General features: G+C 39.8%; 1 protein-coding gene across 3 annotated transcripts in view; it reads right to left on the bottom strand.

Annotated features, from left to right (window-relative positions):
* Window positions 1–16,709, bottom strand: part of ASAH2 (N-acylsphingosine amidohydrolase 2) — a 92,375-nt gene that overhangs the window by 67,330 nt on the left and 8,336 nt on the right. Inside the window, exon 2 of one of the 3 annotated variants that reach the window (XM_081824399.1) lies at window positions 2,100–2,218. The exons of 1 other annotated variant lie outside the window; for it this stretch is intronic. The gene's annotated coding sequence lies outside the window, so the exon portion shown is untranslated. The remainder of the gene's footprint in view (window positions 1–2,099; window positions 2,219–16,709) is intronic. One more of the 3 variants, XM_081824398.1, reaches the window with a different exon arrangement.

The following is a 16,709-nucleotide window of genomic DNA, read 5'->3' as shown; positions in this document are numbered from 1 at the left end:
ATATCTAATGAGAAAACAATATGGAAGAGGGGGTGGCATCTCTGGTCTCAAGCCAGGCATTAAGAAAATCTCCCTCTTCCATCACCAGAAGGATCCCACATATTTTGCAGACACTGTCAGAGGATGAGGACAAAGACAATGCCCCTGTGTTCTACAAAAGCAGAAAATATCCTTACAGATTCCTTTAGATATTTCAGGAGTAGGAGTCATCATCACTCAGAGAGACTATAGATGCTAAAAATCCACATAATGTACCAGGAGAAGGTATAACATGGTAGTTAAAAATTGGATTCTGCCTTCTGACTCCAGAGTCCAAATCTCATTTCTGCCACTTACTGGGCAACCTTGGGAAATCCTCCCCAACACTGAGCCTCAGTTTCCCTATCTGTAAATAAGGATGTGATGATGATGATAATTTTAGTACCCATCTTATAGAGTTCTTATAAAAATGAGATGACAGTAATAATTCTTTCATCCCATAGAACACAGTAGGTGTTCAAAATGTTTGCATTTATCACTAGGTTGCAAAACAGCAGGCTCTGCTCCTCACTGTCCTCAAAGGGAGTTTATATGAAACAAGCATTAAAGAATTATTGGAATCACAGGTAGGAACTTCAGAGCCCATTTTCTTAACCCATACTTCAGGATGCCAGAACAATGAGATGGGATTAGAGTCCTAGGGCTTGCCTCCAAGATGGGTAATATGGGGCTCAGATGCTACTACCCCCAAGAGTTATAAATTGGCTACAAACAAGTGTGCTTAGCCTGGCCCAATTTTTTGTTTCAATTTGATTTAGTTGACAAGATAGAAGAGCTTACAGTTCATCTGTAAAAAGAGAGTCTCCATTTACAAATCTAAACCCTCAAGTTTTCTTTCAAAACATTTCATAAACCATGACAACACTGAGTCAGCATTCCTACATGCCAGGAGTCTGGTAGAACTTAGTAGCTGCTGTTCCTTTAGATGGGGCATGCATTCTCCACCCACCACAGACTCTTCCCCGTGGATCTTTTCCATCTAAGTTACTACCTGGTCTTTGCAGTTATTTTATTTTGCAATCCCTGGACCACAGTTTAAAAATCAGTCTAACAGCAAACACTTCAGAGGTAGGGCTAAACTGGAAGGGGACAAAGAGACTGGCACATCTTCCCAAATTTCTTGGATATTAGCACACTTTCCTCATCCATTTATCACCATCATAATCGCTCTTACCACTACCATCAAGGACAACTTCAAATTTAAAGCAAATTAGTTCCAATCTTGGTCCCAATATTCACTGTCAGCCCCCAGGAGTCAGGAAACACATCTAAGATATGCTTCTGAAATTTTGATGATCCAGCTAAGTTTACCAGTCCTGCACCAAGAGAACAACTAAACATGGCTGACCAACAGGCGGACCTCCCCACCCCAGAGCATCTACATACACACTGCATGTGTAAATGTGGCCACATGGTAGGAGCCTATGCAATGAATAGACATGCTTCAAAATCATACTGTTCTTCTTCTCTCTCTCTCTCTCTTTTTTGCTAGTTTTATTCTGTTGAATTGATTACCACGATCAACCTTTTACACGAGTCAATAATGGCACTTGATTTCACATTAGCATGTCCAGCTCTAACTCGGATTTCAATGATGTACTTCATGGCTTTCACTGCTATGTTGCCAGAATTACTGCCAACATTATTACTATTCTTTTTTAGCCAGCTAGCACTATTTATTTTTCACTGATGACTACAGTCTGAATTCAAATGTTAAAGCAAATGCCTAGTCTGCCTTCAGAATGCACCACGGAGAGCTGGGCTAATGGTTATAACTTAAAAGATTTGACACTTCCCACTGGTTCTCACTTCATCTGGCAAAATTCTGCAAGCTCAGTGATGAGGTTCTATGACACAATGGCAAGCCACTTGCCACATCTCTACCACACTGAGGTCTCTGTTTTTCAAGACTGTGAGAGTAAGAGGTAATAATTTCGCAAAGTGGGTTTCCAAAGCTAAGAAAATGGAGCGAAGCTTTTAGGATTTCATCAAGATCTCTAAGACAAAGGGATGATTCAAGATCCCTCCCTCCCTCTCCAAGAAAATACAAGTATTCTTACCTGATTTAAACAATCAAAAGAAATTCTGCATCCCAGTAAAGCAAATGACAGTCCAGAATCTCGTTCCTTTCGCCTTTCACGTTGCTCAGCCAAGATTTCTCAGCACATTCTGAAACCTACTGACGAAAGACATTCACAGTCATGCCCTAGAGAGTAGAGTTCTCATTAGCATACCATTACATATCATCTGTAATGGGCTTGGTGCAGGATGAGATTAAAGTGTATTGATAACAAGAGCCTTCTACGCAAACTCTCCCCTGGGACAGACTGATACTGAGGGAGAAGTTGCAGAAGATCTGCGGGGCTGAAGGTCATTGATTTCAGCCTTTACACACCTCTCCAGCACAACAAGTTCTGTGCAAGGTCTATAGCCTGGATCACCAAAAAAGAGCACCTGCTTTATTTGCCACTGGTCACTCAACCAGCAATCAAGAGGGACTGATGCTGCATGCTGGATATTAGTGCGGGCTATGGCTCACATTGAGCTATGTGTACACCAATTTCAGATGAGAAAAGTGATTTTAACTCTTAGGTTCTTGTGCATAAAAAGAATGCAAAGTTTTAGATGAACTAAGAATATGAATAATGCATATACAACAGGGCAAGAATGCTGTGCAACCATTAAATAATTTAATGACCTAAAAATTACTATATTAAATTAAGTTTAAAAGACATTATAATCCTGTTTTTTAAAGCAGACATTACTTATATATGTGTGGTCATGAAGACTATAAGAAATCACAGCAAAATATTAAGAAGTAATCTGGTGATAAGATTATGGGTGAGTTTTGTTTTCATCTTTTCAATCCTTGGTACTTTCTGAAAGAGCCATGCGTGTTTTTGTAATGGGGAAGATAAAATGTTTTACCTCCTCCTGAAGAATGTATACTGTATAACAGCATGAAGTTAAACAACGGCGCACAAGAGACAAAGAGAGGAAGAAATAGGCTCATTCACACCTTTTTTCCCTACTAAATCCAAGCTTTCCAGGAAGCATTTTGAAGAACACATAGGGCACTTCATTCCTTGCAGAGTTAAAAGAGACCAGCCCCCAAAGTCCAATGGAAATATTAGAGATATAAGTGCCTCCCAATACTGCATTTAGTAATGTGGCTTAGCTACTTTCCTGCATCAGAGGGGGAAGCAGATTAAATTATGCCTATTAAACCAGTTTGGGTTTTTGTGGGGGTTTTTTTGTATGCATTTATATTAGACTTCTTGGTATTAAGGAACAGAGGCCAAATCCAGCTAACTTAAGCAGTGGAGGAAAGAGAGAAAAGTAAATTCACTGGAAGGCAGCAAAAGAAGTTGAAGATGCAGGCTCTGGAAGGCCAAAGATCAGGGCAGATCTAGGGGGCAAGAGGGACTGCCATGGAGATGGATGCCCTCCAACTGCTTTAGGTCTTTCTGTCGTGCCACTCAGGATTCAGTTCCTGAGAGACAGCATCTGACTGGCCCAGCTCAGAGCATAGACATATCCCTTCCTTCGAGGAGATCCTTAAACAGACCTCTCAACAAGACCATCCCCAAAGAGGGAAGAGTAATTCTCCAGAATGAAATCAAGGCAGATAAAAACCACAGACACCCACTAGTGACTTGCCATCAGATTTCCGTCTCCTGCCCTTCTCCTTTACAGTGGGTCCCCAAACGCACCCACTGCCCCCTCCAGACCTCTCCACCACTTCCCTCCCCTAGAAAAGGAGCCCTGCCATGCTCATTCACACCAAGACTTAGGAGGCGACCGCAGTCTATTCTGGTAAGATCATAAGTAGATCATATATCATTGCCCCCAGACAGCATTTGAAGGACCATCCCTAAATACCAAAGGGTGAGAATCAAGGGACTGTCAAGCACTGTGGCAGAGCCAGTGGAGAAGTGATGTTGGGCCAAGGGGGCCTGCAGTACCCATCGGAACAGCTGGCTCCTATAGCTAGGAGTGAGACCACCCAGGGGTGAGGGGAAGATAGAATCACTGCAAGTAGTTGAACTTCTACATCTATTTGATTCTGTCTGAATGGCCCTCAGATAAATCTTGTTTGCCAGGATAAGGATGATTTTCCTACTCTACCCGCTACCCCAAGACATGTGCTCATACCCCACCCATTTTACAGATGAGGAAACACACACAGAAGGGTGATATGGCTTCCAGAACAGGAAAGGATGGTTAAAAGTGAGCGTGGTTGAGCAATACTTATTGCAGGATGTGAGACCAAGTCTCCAGATTCCTAGACAAGAGCTCTTGCCTCTCACCAAATTCTTCCTGTGCCGCCTTGACCAGGGCTCTGGCATCACAGCCTCTGGGGATAAGCAAGTCCAAGTGGTCCCTCCTCATTAGCAGATGATGAAGCAAATGATGTCCCTCTGTCTCTGAACACCCTATCACAGAGGGAGAAACTATCCAGCAGAAGGCAGAGGCAGCCAGAGAGAAACACATGAACTGTACTCAACCCCCCAAAAAAATGCTTCTCTCAAAACCTCAATTCATAAACCATTAACCAATGGTCATTAGCACCACAGGATCTTTTACTTACGCCTACAGGGTAGGGGCCTTCAAAGGCTTGATCCTGACTTCCTATGTTCCATGCTAATTGCCACATCCTTTTTCATTCTTTGCTCCTTGGAATGATTGAAGAATAAATTACTTTTAAAAAACATACGTTATTTCATAGAGCATCCAGATTGTGGTCTCTTTATACTGTTTCTTGCTAAAAGGAACAAGAGATCCTTGAAGAAATGGCTGGTTCTGGGTCTGGGACAAGAAATATATGAATGAAACCTGCAACATGTTTTCATACCAGGAATCAAGGAAGCCAAGGTGATGATCAAGAAGATTAGAACTGTGTAAAAAGAACTAGAGGTTCTCTCTCAAATAGGTCAATTTGGGCATCAATTTTTTAAAAAAATAATTGCAGTAGATTGACACAAACCAAATTTGCTTAAATCCGTGATGTTTTAATGATACTAAAAATAAAAAACACCTCATTGATTACCTGTAAAAGATGCTACTTTTAAAATAACAAATTCCAATTTGCTTTTCTGGAAAGTGATTTAAAAAGGGGGGGGCCGAGATCAAGAATGTACTCTACTTTTCCTATATAAAGGTATCTTGGGAAAGCCAAATCATTAATGAGGGATAGTTTCTCACACTTGAAATATTCCAGCCAATAATTGAGGAAAGAATGACACACCACGAATCTACATGCTTTGCAACCCCTAGTGAAATGATGGAACTAGGCAATGGTCATTGACTGGATGCTTATATAAGTCACCAAAAGAGAGACAAATGAATATTGCAAGTCTCTGAATGATGTGTTCTTCTCAAGTACTCTTACCAAAATAGTAACACTAAATTGGATCAGCCTCTAGATCTGAGTGCCTGTTTATGGAATATACAAGAAACAACCAACTATGTTAGAGGACAATATGGGGATACAGTAAGCCTAGTCCAGACTGTGAAAGACTCTAGGACAAATGACCCCGTTTCTTTAACAAAGAAATTAGAAGTGGAGAGGGAGAGAGAGGATGAGGAGCAAGAGGATGAGAAGGAGGAGGGGAAGGAAACATGAGGAGGAGCAGAATGGAGAAGAGAGAGAGAAACAAGGGAGGGGAGGGCAGGGGAAGAGAGTGGCCAAGGCAGGGGAGGGGAGGAGAATAAAGGAGAAGAAACTGTAGATTAAAAGAGGCTGAGGAGACGTGCCAATCAACTTATGCTGTAAGACCCAAACCCTCATTATTTAGAACTTTTTTTGAAAACTAGGAGATAATTGCAAAGATTTGAACACTGACTAGATATTTGATGATCTTAAGGCGTTATTGTTAAAAATGTTACTGCGCTAATGGTATTCTAGTCAGACCCTTTAAGCAGTCCTTATCTTTCAGACACATCCTGAAACAGATTCTCTAAAAAAAGAAATAATACCAAAAGTGCAAAAATTGGATGGATGGATGGACAGGTAGGTGGATGGATGGATGGTGGATGAGTGGATGAATGAATGGGTGGATGGATGGATGGGTAGGTGGATGGATGGATGGTGGATGGGTGGACGAAGAATGGGTGGATGGATGGATACATGTATGGATGGATAAATGGATGAGTGATAGACAGATAAAGGGATAGGTGGGAGGCTAGATGGATGGGAAATAAGCTTTGCTCTTTAGTACGCAAGTGGAGGGAAGAGTTGTGGTTTAAAGCACTACTGGCTTTGTAGAGGGCTTCCCTCAATACCCTTTCTAAACCCAGCAGGCATGCCAATGCCAGACGCTCATTTGCCTAGAGTTCCAGATGCAGTTTCAGTTCTGCCTTTCAGATGCACTAGTGTGAGACTTTGATTCAGAACTGAGCCACATGGGAAGAGACACTCTGTATTGCACATTTGTCTTGTTGGTTTGGATTGTGGCAACATGACTCTGAGACAGCAGTATGGTGGCTTCTTCTAGATGCTGTAGCCACTTCCTTATTCCAGGACCACTACCAAAGCAGCCTATCCCTCAGCAGATCAGGTCTGTATTTAAGTTGGAGAATTTTTTCTGGAAGTTCAACCCCAATTCTCTGTTTTGAGCCCTCACAATGATTGGGCAAGTTATCTCTATCCCCTAATAAATCCTGTTCCTCTTGAGCTAGCTGGAGTTGATTCTGTTACCTCCAACTTAAGAACCTGTCCAAGCTAAATCTCATGAAAATGAGCATTGGGCCTCCCTTTGGAGAATATATGCATTCTAATCACTGGACACTGTATGCCAAGCTGCCTCTGGGAACATTTTTAAAGTAAAAGTGATGGGCACTCTGACCCAATGAATTCTTCATTAAGTCAGAAAAGAAATTAGTTTTAAGTACACAGGGCTGCCATATTGGTACCTTACCACCTCATACGTTTTGCCAAGTAATGAAAAATCCCTTTGAACTTCAAAGCAGTCCCATTATCAGATGACTATTTATAGATTCACCTTTACACTTGTCTCTGTTGAATCTTGACCTCAAACCTCAAGCGATAGAAAAGAGGTCCCTTCTGTTCTAAGCTAGAGAGACTGTTTCCTATTAAACCCCTTTTGCACCTGTCGTATGTTGAACTTGAAATTGAGACTAATGGATGTACTTCACCGCAGTGGAGAGCCCAGGTTCCTTCTATGAGGGAGGTCACAGCTCCGACCATAGTGGCAGAGCCCAGGAGGAAGATGACGTGTCACAGAGCAGTGCGCTGTGGTTCTTCTTTTCTGGGGGGTTCACAAAGCCCTTGTTCCCAACAATATTGACAGTCCTGCTTTTCTCATAGAAAAAAATAGATACACTCCTCTGGGGCTGCAGAGTTTCTCTCTCCAAATTTACTCAGTCCCGCCTTCAATACAAAGGGCAAAAGACAAAGGCAAAAGATTGAGTATATGGAAAGGACTAGAATTTGGAATCTGAAGATTGAGGCTTTTTTCTCAGTGACCTTAATCCCTCTGTTCCATTTTCCTTTTTAGGAAAATGGAGACTAACAAAAATCTACCTTGCTGAAAGTTTCACATAGACAATATTTTTTTTAAAGTTCTTTGATAACTCTACAGCTTGATGTGAATGAGTTACCATATTAATTAGGCCACATGTGGATGCCCAAGAGTGGTTGGTTCCATGCATTTAAACCTTAGAGCACAGTTCTTTTCTTGGTGTATTCCTCATAGGTAGCTCTAATGATCTCCCCATTAGAGTTTAACAAACTCAGCCTCGGGAAGAAGGGGTGTCTTTGTTGTTTTTGAAACATGTAGAGGGTTTGAAATGTAGGTAGGACTGGAATCTAAAATTTTCCTCATTTTCCTACTGCTAGAAAACCACTGTGGGGCTATATAACCTTTGCAGAGTATTTGGAAATTCTTCGCTGGTGATTCATCTTTTTCCAAAACCACAGATATGGATTTATTGTTTTGGCAGTGAAAAATTTGACCAGTTTGCCATACAAGATTATGAAGGCAGATTGGGGAAAACAGGCTGCAGTTGCATTTATCTTCATTTCAGGAACAAGGTGACAGTATCTCTTGATGTAATTCAGTTCCTCTACATAAACCTCAGAGGCTTAGCATCTCCCACCTGCACGGTGCACAGTGGAAAAAATACCACATTTTTCACACTATAAGGATCCCAGAAGAAGATAGAGAAAGGGGGGCAGAAAATTTGAAGAAATAATAGCTGAAAACTTCCCTAATCTGGGGAAGGAAATCAATGTTTAGATCCAGGAAGCACAGAGACCCTCCTCTCCAAAATCAACCCAAGGAGATCCACACCAAGACACAGGGTAATTAAAATGGCAAAAGTGATAAAGAAAGGATTTTAAAAGCAGTTAGAGAAAATAAGACAGTTACATATAAGGGAAACCCCATATGGTTATCAGCAGATTTTTCAGCACTTTGCAGGCCAAAAGGGAGTGGCATGATAAATTCAAAGTGCTGAAAAGGAAAAATCTGCAGCCAAGAATACTCTATTCAGCAAGGTTGTCATTTAGAAAAGAAGGAGAGATAAAGAGTTTTTCTAAAAAAGAAAAAAAAAGAGTTTCGCAGACAAACAAAAACTAAAAGGAGTTCATGACCACTAAACCAGCCCTATAAGAAGTATTACAGGGAACTCTGTGAGTAGAAAGGAAAGAACATAAGTGAGAGTATAAAAAGGAAAAAACACATAAGCAGTAAAATTAAGTATTTCTGTAAAAATCAGACAAGGGATTCGTAAAATAAAAGTAAAATACGACACCATAAACCTAAAACATGGGGAGGACAGGAGTAAAGAATGGGTTCAAATTTAAATGACCATCAACTTAATATAGACTGCTATCTATATGCAGATGTTATATACAAATTTAATGATAACCACACATCAAAGTGCAAAATAATAAATATGCAAAGAATAAGGAGAAAAAAAACAAAATATATCACTAAAGAAAGCCAACAAGGAAGAGAAGAAAATAAGAAAAACTACATAAACAACCACAAAACAAGTAACAAAATGGCAATAAATACATATCTATCAATAATTATTTGAATATAAATGGACTAAACTCTCCAATCAAAAGATATAGGGTGACAGAATGGATAAAAAAACAAGACCCATCTATTTGCTATCTACAAGAGTCTCATTTCAGACCTAAAGACACCTGAAGATTGAAAGTGAGGGAATGGAGAAACATTTATCATGCAAATGGACATCAAAAGAAAGCTGGAGTAGCAACAAATATCAGACAAAATAGACTTTAAAACAAAGACTGTAACAAGAGACAAAGAAGGGCACTATATATAATCATAAAGGGGACAATCCAACAAGAAGATATAATAATTATAAATATTTATGCACCCAAACTGGGAGCACCCAAATACATAAAACAGTTAATAACAAGCATAAAGGAAATAATTGATATTAATACAGTAATAGTAGGAGAACTTAACACCCCACTTTACATTGATGGACACATCATCCAAACAGCAAATCAACAAGAAAACAGTAGCTTTGAATGACACACCTGACCAGATGGATTTAACAGATATATTCAGAACATTCCATCCTAAAATAGCACAACACACATTCTTTTCAGGTTCACACAGAACATTCTCCAGAAGAGATCACACGTTAGGCCACAAAACAAGTCTCAACAGATTGAAGAATAATGAAGTCATACCACACATCTTTTCTGACCACAATTTATGAAACTACAAATCAACAACAAGAAAAAAATCTGGAAAGACCACAAATACATGGAGGTTAAATAACATGTTACTAAACAATGAATGAGTCAACCAGAAAATCAAAGAGGAAATAAAAAATTACATGGAAACAAATGAAAATGAAAACACAACAGTCCAAAACCTTTGGGATGCAGCAAAAGTCGTTCTAAGAGGGAAGTATATGGCAATACAGGTCTACCCCAAGAAGCAAGAAAAATCTCAAATAAACAACCTAACCTTACATTTAAAGGAGCCAGAAGAAGAACAAACAAAACCCCAAACTAGCAGAAGGAAGGAAATAATAAAGATTAGAGCAGCAATAAATGATATAAAAACTAAAAAATCAATAGAACAGATGAGTGAAACCAGGAACTGGTTCTTTGAAAAGATCAACAAAATTGATAAACATCTAACTACACACATAAAAAAAGAGAGTGAGAGGACCCAAATAAATAAAATCACACATGAAAGAGGAAATATAAACAACTGACACCACAGAAATACAAAGAATTATGAGATTATGAAATATTATATGCCAACAAATTGGACAACCTAGAAGAAATGGGTAAATTCCTAGAAACATATAATCTACCAAAATTGAAGCAGGAAGAAATAGAAAATTTGAATAGACTAATTACCAGCAATGAAATTGAATCAGTAATCAAAAACCTCCCAACAAATGGAAGTCCAGGACCAGATGGCTTCACATGTGAATTCTACCAAACATTTAAAGAAGGGTTAATACCTATTTTTTTCAACTATTCCAAAAAATAGAAAAGGAAGGAAAACTTCCAAATTCATTCTATGAGGCTAGCAATACCCTAATACCAAAACCAAATAAAGACATCACAAAAAAAAATAAATAAAAACAGAACTACTGGTCACTATCTCTAGAACACAAATGCAAAAATCTCAACAAAATACAAGCAATAACTGAATCCAACAATACATTAAAAAAATCATACACCATGATCAAGTGGAATTTATTTCCAGCACGCAACTGTGGTTCAATATTCACAAAACAATCAGCATGATATGTCACATCAATAAGAGAAATGGTAAAAACCATATGATCATTTCAGTAGATGCAGAAAAAAGGTTTGACAAAGTACAACAACCATTCATGATGAAAACCCTCAACAAAGTAGGTCTAGAGGAAACATATTTCAACATAATAAAGGCCATATATGAAAAACCCACAGAAAAATTTATCCTTGATAGGGAAAAACTGAATGCTTTCCCCCTAAGGTCAGGAACAAGACAAGGATGTTCATTCTCACCACTGTTGTTCAACATAGTACTAGAAGTCCTAGCCTCAGCAATCAGACAAAAAGAAATGAGGCATCCGAATCGGCCAAGAAGTCAAACTCTCACTCTTTGCAGATGACATGATACTCTATGTGAAAAACCCAAAAACTCCACCCCAAAATTGCTAGAACTCATACAGGAAATTAGCAACATGTCAGGATATGAAATCAATGCACAGAAATCAGTTGCATTTCTATACACTAACACTGAGACAGAAGAAAGAGAAATTAAGAAGTCAATCCCATTTACAACTGCACCAAAAACCATAAGATACCTAGGAAAAAACCTAACCAAAGAGGTAAAAGATCTGTACTCAGAAAACTATAGAACACTCATAAAAGATTGAGGAAGACACAAAGAAATGGAAAAATGTTCCATACTCATGGACTGCAAGAACACATATTGTTAAAATGTCTATGCTACCTAGAGATATCTATGCATTCAATGCAATCCCTATCAAAATACCATCAACTTTTTTCACAGAGCTGGAACAAATAATCCTAAAATTTGTATGGAACCAGAAAAGACCCCAAATAGCCAGAGGAATGTTGAAAAAGAAAACCAAAGCCGATGGCATCACAATTCCAAGCTTCAAGTTATATTACTAAGTTGTAGCAATCAAAACAGTATGGTAGTGGCACAAAAACAGACACATAAATCAATAGAACAGAATAAAAAACCCAGAAATAAACCCACAATTACATGGTCAATTAATCTTCGACAAAGGAGAAATAAATATCCGATGAGGAAAAGACGCTCTCTTCAATAAATGGTATTAGGAAAACTGGACAGCAACGTGCAAAAGAATGAAACTGTACCATTTTCTTTCACCATATACAAAAAATAAACTCAAAATGGATTAAAGACCTAAATGTGAGACCTGAAACCACAAAAATCCTAGAAGAGAGCACAGGCAGTAAATTCTCTGACATTGGCGGCTGTAGCAACATTTCTCTAGATAGGTCTCCTGAGGCAAGGGAAATAAAAGTAAAAATGAACTATTGGGACTACATCAAAATAGAAAGCTTCTGCACAGTGAAGGAAACAACCAACAAAACTAAAAGACAACCTAAGGCAACCTAAGGAATGTGAGAAGATATTAGCCAATGACATATCTGATAAAGGGTTAGTATCAAAAATATATAAAGAATTTATACAATTAACACCAAAAAAACACATAATCCTATTAAAAATGGGTAGAAAACATAAACAGACGTTTCTCCAAAGAAGACATCCAGATGGCCAACACACACATGAAAAGATGCTCAACATCACTTGACATCAGGGAAATGCAACTCAAAACCACAATGAGCTATCACCTCACACCTCAGAATGGCTAAAATAAAAAACACAAGAAACAGCAAATGTTGGTGACGATGTGGAGAAAAAGGAACCCTCTTGCCCTATAGGTGGGAATGCAAGCTGGTGCAGCCACTGTGGAAAACAGTTTGGAGTTTCCTCAAAAAGTTAAAAATAGAGCTACTATACAATTCAGGAATCACACTACTGGGTATTTAAACCCCCCCCCCAAAAAATGTAAAAACAGTAATCCAAAGGAATGCATGTACTCTGTTTATTAATGCATTATTTAGAGTAGCCAAATTATGGAAGCAGCCTGTGTCCATCAATAAATGAATGGATAAAGAAGATGTGGTATATATACACAATGGAATATCATTCAGCCATTAAACAGAAGTTTGCCATTTGCAACAATATGGATGGACCTAGAGAATATTATGCTAAGCAAAATAAGTCAGTCAGAGAGAGACAAATACCACCTGCTTCCACTCATGTGGAATTTAAGAAACAAAACAAAAAGCGGTGGGGGGGGGGGGCAGAGAGAAAGACAAACCAAGAAACCAACTTGTAAGTACAGAGATCAAATTGATGGTTACCAGAGGGGAGGGAGGTAGGTGGATGTATAGGGGTAAAAAATACCATATTATCCTTTGATAGAAGTTGGGGGGAGAGGACCAAGAGAAGCAGAAAATTTACTTATATCAAAGTCTAGCCTGACTCAATGTTCTCTCTGGCCAACGGGGAAAAGGACAACCAAGTGGAGCTTGACATGAAAGCATTTTGTCTTTCTTGTTTTGGGCAGAACCAAGCCTGAGGAGGAACCCTGCCTGGTGAAAATTGCTTTCTTCCTTGCCCAGAGCAAATACACTGGCAATGATTCACAGACATCTCCCCCCCACTAGATAGTAGCCAAAAAGCAAGGGGGGAGGGCAACTGGACTCCCCATCCTCCCCCACCCCATGCTGGAGAGTGAACACATGCCATTTCTCACATTCTCTCTTGCTCTAATTTGTCTGGCTCATTCCCAAGGACAATCTACTTAAGATTCAGGGGAGTGGGGAGAGAAAAAATTCTTGCTTGTGTATATCCACCTGGAGGGATAATGCCTGTGGGAGGACTTAACATCCTGGCTTTTCATTGATTTGGGATGGCGATAAGGGTTAGGTGGCACCAGAAATGCCCAGGCTTAAAGGGGGTGGCTCGTGAAAGGAGACGGGGTGTCTGATGTTCCCTCTGCTGTGTGGAGGCCAGGACCAAGCCTGTGTGTGAACCAGAAGGTGAGGCAGGGTTTGTATCATGAGGGGCTGAGTTTAGGGTGGGCAGCTCCCCCCTGAGGGAAACGAGTACTCCAGAAATGCAAGGGGCCAGCCCAGGCTTCTCTCATAATTCTAAGAGAGACCACCAGAGCTCAACGATGGGGGAAGCCAGACAGGAATATTGAGCTTGTGGGAGCCAAAGGCAGGATCCAACTGAGATACAGAGCCAAGACAGGGCCAGGCAGCGATGGAATCTAAGCTAATGCAGATGAGACACAACTGCAAGGGGGGTTGATGGTCTTGGGAAAAGACTCCGATCCCCTACAGAGTTTGTGACTCCATTTTATGGGTCAGTAGATGAAAGGGACTGGCATGGATTGGGCTGACCAATCACTCCAGGACACGAAGGACAACACCAACGTATTGAGCTGTTCCTATGTAGGCATTTATCAAGCCAGCACAAGGACAGTCACCTTCAAAAAATAAAAATAAAAAATAAAATAACATGAATGGACTGAACTCATCATATGCTCCAGACGCTGTCCTAAAACATTACATGAGTTGTCTCATTGAGTACCCACAGCAATATTCTGAGGATGGCACTGTTCCTATAGCCATTCTACATTCCAATTAAAAAGAAAAATAAAGAGTCCAAGAGAAATGAAACAATTAGCCAAAGGTTATATTGCCAGTAAAATCAAGCATCTGTCCCTTACTCGTAGCTGCCCGATACTCTTAGAGTAAGAGGACATAGTGTCTACAAAGCAGTCAAAATCACAAAGCTAAGAAATCAGATTTAGACTCAGGATGGTGGGAAGAGGTAAGGATTCCATGGTTGCCCCCTGCCAGATAGAGAAATTCCAGTACTTGCCTAAGGTCATGGTGATGGAGCCTTGAAGCCCTCACCCATATCTGGCCCTCTGCTCTTCTGTGGGCATACAGGGAGGTTATGCTCTCCAGGTCCCTGGTAGTCACTGGTCAATGGGCTGTGAGTGGCAATGACATGTGTCACTTGCAGATTGAAGTATTTAGTGCAGAGGCATTTAGAGGGGGTGTGGGTTCTCCATGATCTCTCTTCCTCTGCTCTGGTGACCCTGATAACTGCCTGTTCCAGATGATAGGTTACACGATCCCTGAGTCACCACTTGGAAGAAACCTACTCCAGAGAGTCATCGGACCAGGACTGCGCTTTGCATAAGCAAGAAGTAAATGCTTCCCTGTTAAGCAATGATTTTTCCAGAGCAAGCCCCCTACCCATTTTGATGAACATAGCCACCAGATTAACACCAGTTCATGAAGAGGACTCTTTAGCTAAATCTTGTATCTTCTTTGACATTTCTTTCAGTCCAATAAGTGCCACAAATCAGAGACAAGCCATTTGAGACTCTTGACTCTGGGAAACAAACTGAGGGTTGCGGAAGGGGAGGTGGGTGGGGGGATGGGGTAACTGGGTGATGGGCATTAAGGAGGGCACGTGATGTGATGAGCACTGGGTGTTATAGGCAACTAATGAATCATTAAACATTATATCAAAAACTAATGATACATTGGCTAATTGAATTTAAACTTAAAAAATCAAATGGTTTTATTCCTGGATGACCACATAAAGAGAAATGAAATTTGACCCCTATCTTACACCACTCACAGAAATTAACTCAAAATGGATTAAAGACTTAAACGTAAGACCTGAAACTGTAAAACTCCTACAAGAAATGTCAGGGAAGAAGCTCCTTAACATTAGCCTTGGCAATGATTTTTGTGAATATGATGCAAAAAGTACAAGCAACAGGTGGGATTACACCAGACGAAAACTTCTGCCCAACAAAGGAAATGAGCAACAAAATGAAAAGGCAACCTACAGAATGGGAGAAAACATTTGCAAACCATATGTCAGATAAGGGATTAATCCAAAATATGTAAAGAACTCCTATAACTCAATAGCAAAAAAACAAATAATCCAATTAAAAAGTGGGCAGAACTAGACATTTTTTTCCAAAGAAGACACCCAAATGATGAACCGTACATGAAAAGATGCTCAATGTTACATTTCATAATATACTAAAATCTCTCTAATTCAGTCTCAACTCTAAGACATAAATATAAATGGGAAGTAAATATAAAATGTCTCCAGGTCACAGAAAATTATGGAATAAAGTCTGCATTTTACCTGTGCAGAACTTGTTGACTTTTAATTGACAAACAGTTCTAACCAACCATTCTTTTTCTTCCGAACATAGAAAACTGGAAAACTCCAGGTCTCTAGAAGCAGGCACACAGATGATAGGAGTAGCACGTAAAGGAGGTTCTAGAGACAGTGACTCAGCCATGACAATGATCAGTAGTCAGAACGACAACCTGAGTCGTTTTTGCTTAACAATCTCTAACACAGCAGGAGAATGTGTAACAGATTTGAAAACATTCCCTTCAAGATTTTTTTTAAAGCTTGGGGTTTAAAAGAAAACAGTCCCAAGTTTTAAAGCTGTCAAAAATATACAGAGAGAGACAGAGACAAAGAGATAACTAGACTAATCCATTTTGAATGCTATTGCGATTTGGGGAAAATTTTTATTTATTTATTTATTTATTTATTTATTTATATTACTTATTTATATCTGCATTTTGCTTAACCATATTAAAATGTTTTGCCCTGATTGTGTATTACTTTTGTGATACAAAGGTATTTTTTTTTCAATGGATGAATACAGATGTGAAAAAGTCACATAGAGTAACCTAATTTCCAATGAGGCTGAAAAAGGAGGTGTCAACTCTGCTAGTCTCTTATGTATTTTTTTTTTTTAAAGATTTTATTTACTTGACAGAGAGAGACACAGTGAGAGAGGGAACACAAGCAGGGGGAGCGGGAGAGGGAGAAGCAGGCCTCCCGCGGAGCAGGGAGCCCGACGCGGGGCTCGATCCCAGGACCCTGGGATCACGACCCGGGCCGAAGGCAGACGCCCAACGACTGAGCCACCCAGGCGCCCCTCTTCTTATGTATTCTTAAACGAAGAACAACCACTACAAAAAAGAGAGTTCCTGTTCCTTCTCTTGGCTTTATGAGGTAGAC

Source organism: Leptonychotes weddellii, chromosome 6, assembly GCF_054177405.1.
Source record: "Leptonychotes weddellii isolate Sample4059 chromosome 6, ASM5417740v2, whole genome shotgun sequence".
Classification (NCBI taxonomy): Eukaryota; Metazoa; Chordata; class Mammalia; order Carnivora; family Phocidae; genus Leptonychotes; species Leptonychotes weddellii.
This window is presented reverse-complemented; position numbering and strand designations above follow the sequence as displayed.